Here is a 4,064-nt window from a genome sequence, read left to right on the forward strand (position 1 = left end):
AGTCATTTAAGAATTATAGCCGTACCATGGACTTTGAAAATTAAAGGCACAACTAGGGCATGATATATAGATATTTAACAATGTAAAATAAAAATGAAAAACACTCTAAAATTGATGTATCTCACTGCCAAAAACAAAAAAATAGGGGTGAGTATATAGAAAAATGACTTTGGAGAGATCTCGGTTCTGATCCATTACTGTATACCATTCAACTGAGGAAGATACTCCTAACACATACAGAAATATTTCCAAGTATTTGGAATAGCATATACAAAGCATTTGATTTCTTCTACTCTGTGGCTGATTTTTTCCCCATGGGTATTCTAATTTTACAACAAATCCAACATTTGTTTGGAATGAATTACTAGTGTCTTGGTCCAACCTTGGGATGAGTGACAACTTTGGGTAGAAAGGGAGTCATTTGATGCCACCTGAAGATGAGCATGCCGTGGGAGTCCCCAGATGTGGTGATATCATGCCTTCAGAACAACACTTATTGGAAACTTGTTTTCATATGTGCATTCGTTTCCTGTGGCTGTTGAACCTGAGACACAATGTGGCTTCTGGTTCTAGATAAAACCAGCAAGCCTTTATTGTCTTTCAGTTTTGGAAGTCTTATGAATGCAGTCAGTTTCTCTGGGCTGAAGTTGAGATGCTGGCTGCCACCCTCCTGCCTTTACCAGCTTGGGAGCTGGATTTCACACTTGCTCTCTTCATGCCTCTTCTCCCAGTATCCAGGCCAGCAGACTACATGTTCAAATCCTTTCCTGCTCCATCTCCTTACCTTTTCCTCTTCTCCATTTGTCTGAAATCTCTTTTATAAAAGATTTTCTTTTTTTTTTTTTTCCGATACCAGGAATTGAACTCAAGGGCACTCGACCACTGAGCCACATCCCCAGCCTTATTTTTTGTATTTTATTTAGAGACAGAGTATCACCCATAATAATTTCCCATCTCAAAAGCTCTAACTTAATTACATCTGCAAAACATTTTTTTTCCATGCAAGGTAATATTATCAGGATCCAGGGATTAGCTTATAGGTATACAGATATCTTTGGGAGAGATGTGGTATTTTTCAGTCTATTATAATGTATGTCTACTTCCATATATCATGCTTATATTGTGTACAGTCCAAATGTTTAGGTTTTATTTATTTATTTACTCATTTGTGATGTTGGGGATTAAAATCAGACCTTCAAGCTTACTAGGCAAGCACTCAACCACTGAGCTAGCTGCACATTCACACCTTTTAAAATGTGATTTTGAGACAGGATTTCTATTTCCGTTTTTTTACTGTTCTGACTGAAAGACTTGTCAAAGAACAATTATAGGGGAGAAAAAGTTTACTTGGGTCACACAGTTTCAGAGGTCTCAGTCCATAGAAGGCTGGCTCCATTCTACTGGGGCTCAAGTTTTTTCAATGTCCTCTGGGTGGCTTACATTTGTTCATAAAAACAAAATGAGAAGGGGGTATAGTAGAGGATAGGAAAGGTAGCAGAATACAACAGTCACTAATATGGCAGTATGTAAAAATGTGGATGTGTAACCGATGTGATTCTGCAATCTGTATTTGGGGTAAAAATGGGAGTTCATAACCCATTTGATTCTAACGTATGAAAAATGATATGTCAAGAAAAAAAAAGAAAATGAGAGGTGGACGATGACACATGGAAAGCAAGTTTCAGATGCAGGAGGAGACTGTCTCCTGGATACTACTTTTGAGTCACTAAGTTAAATTGAATCTGGAACTTGTTCCCTACCCAGACCTTGATCTGATTTCTAAAACAAACAAACAAACAAAATATCTTCATTTTTTCTTCAGATTTGAGTTGGGTTTTCTGTGTTCTAAACTGAATCTATCTCACTGATATACATCTTTCAGGGGAAAATAATTGAAGTTCTATTCAGCTTTTAGAAAGCAATTGACATCATGGTGGTAAAGTGTGGTGGAGGAAAGTAGCTCACGTCATGATCATAAAGCAGACACACACACACACACACACACACACACACACACAGAGAGAGAGAGAGAGAGAGAGAGAGAGAGAGAGAGAGAGAGAGAGAGATCTTCATTTGCCAAATACAAATATATACCCCAAAGCCAGCTCTCCAGTGCCCTCCTCCTCCAGCCAAGTCCTACCTGTCTTCATTTACCACTCATTCCCATCAGGCGGTTAAGTCACTGATTGAGTGAAGGCTCTTATAACCCAATCGCTTCTCCTCTAAACCTCCTTGCATTGTCTCACATGTGACCTTTTTGGAAGGTCAGGAATCCAATTCTATTTGACTGGGTACCCCAGGCCCAGGATCTCTCTTACATTCAAACCATGACAATGTTTTTCGATTGCTTTCTAAAAGCTGAATAGAACTTCAGTTATTTTACCCTGAAAGATGTATATCAATGAGATATATTCAGTTTAGGACACAGAAAGCCCAAATTAAATTTGCAAAAATAATGAAGATAATTTTTTTCTTTGTTTTATAACTCAGATCAAGGTCTGGGTAGGGGACAGGTTCCAGATTCAATTTAACTTCCTGACTCAACGGTATTGTCCAGGAGATAGTCTCCTCTTGCATCTGAACCTTGCTTTTCATGTGTCATCTTCAACCTCTTTCCTTTTATGAACAAATGTAAGCCACCCAGAGGACACTGAAAACAATGATGAGATTGATGCATACATTTGTCCTTCATGAGCTACCAGAAAGCTGGCCCTGGCAAAAGATATGCTGAATCCCCAGGTAAAAATTTTAGATAGTCTTACTTATAGGTTTGTCTATCTGATATTTGTAAGTCATTAACTTTAGAGACTTTTTAAAAATATATTTTCCTATTTTACTGTTTGTCTTTATTGATGTATTATACATATTAAAATATACATGTATATTATATTATATACATGATTCATGATAAATTTTGATATTATTACAAGAGCATGGAATATAATTTGTTCTAATTTAGTCCCTAGCACTTCTTCCCCACACTTCCTCCTCCTGATTCCCTCCCTCTAATCTCCAGATCTTTCTTTAATTTATTTATAGTTTTTAAAAACTTTTTTATCATGGATATACTTGTTGTTGGGATCCTCTGTGGCATGTTCTATGTGTATGTACATAGGAAAGTTCAGATTTGTTCCACTGCTCTTCACTTTTCCACCCCTCCATGTTCCCTCTCAATCCCTTTAATCTGCTCTACTGATATTTCCTCTGTTTTTATGACACCCCCCCCTTTATTTTTATATTTATTTTTTATTTTTTGTGGTACTGGGGATCAAACCCAGGGCCTTGTGCATGCAAGGCAAGCACTCTACCAACTGAGCTATACCCCCAGACCCTGCTGCCCTTTATTTTGGATTAGCTTCTGCATATGAGAAAAACATTCAACCTTTAACTTTTTAAGACTGATTTATTTCACTTACATGGTAATCTCCAATTTCATCCATTATAGAAAATGCCATAATTCTATTCTTCTTTATGGCTGAGAAATACTCCACTGTGTATATATAGCACAATTTCTTTATCCATTGATCTGATGAAAGGCATCTAGGTGGGTTCCAAAATTCAAAGTGGATCAAATACCTAGGAATTAGATCAGAAATTCTGCTAGAAGAAAATGTATGCCCCACACTCCTATATATCAGCTCAGGAACAGATTTCCTTAACAAGATTTCTAAACACAAGAAATAAAATAAAAATTCAATAAGTAGACTTGCTCAAATTAAAAAGCTTCTTCAAGTTAAAGGAAATAATTAAGAGTCTGAAGTGAGAACCTACAGAAGGGGAGAATATCTTTGTCACCTGCTCCTCAGATAGGGAATTAATATTCAGCCTATATAAAGAACTCAAAAAACTTAACACAAAACCTCCCCAACCTCCCAAACCCAATCAATACTATGTAAAAGAACTAAAGAGACACATCTCAAAAAGAAGAAACACAAATATCCAACAAACAGATGAAAAAAAATTTTCAACAGCTTTAGTAAATCAAAACATTTTGCTTCATTTATGCATCTCCATTTTTTAACCCATTATTCTATTTCACTAATTTTGTTTTCATTTTCAGGAGT

The 4,064-nt window shown here is 36.5% G+C and overlaps 1 non-coding gene across 1 annotated transcript; it reads right to left on the reverse strand.

The window, feature by feature from the left end:
- Positions 1-3,253: 3,253 nt before the first annotated feature.
- Trnaa-ugc (transfer RNA alanine (anticodon UGC)) lies at positions 3,254-3,327 on the reverse strand. The gene has a single exon. It is a non-coding gene; the product is annotated as a tRNA-Ala (tRNA).
- Positions 3,328-4,064: the final 737 nt, after the last annotated feature.

This window comes from Ictidomys tridecemlineatus, chromosome 5 (assembly GCF_052094955.1).
Source record: "Ictidomys tridecemlineatus isolate mIctTri1 chromosome 5, mIctTri1.hap1, whole genome shotgun sequence".
Lineage (NCBI taxonomy): Eukaryota > Metazoa > Chordata > Mammalia > Rodentia > Sciuridae > Ictidomys > Ictidomys tridecemlineatus.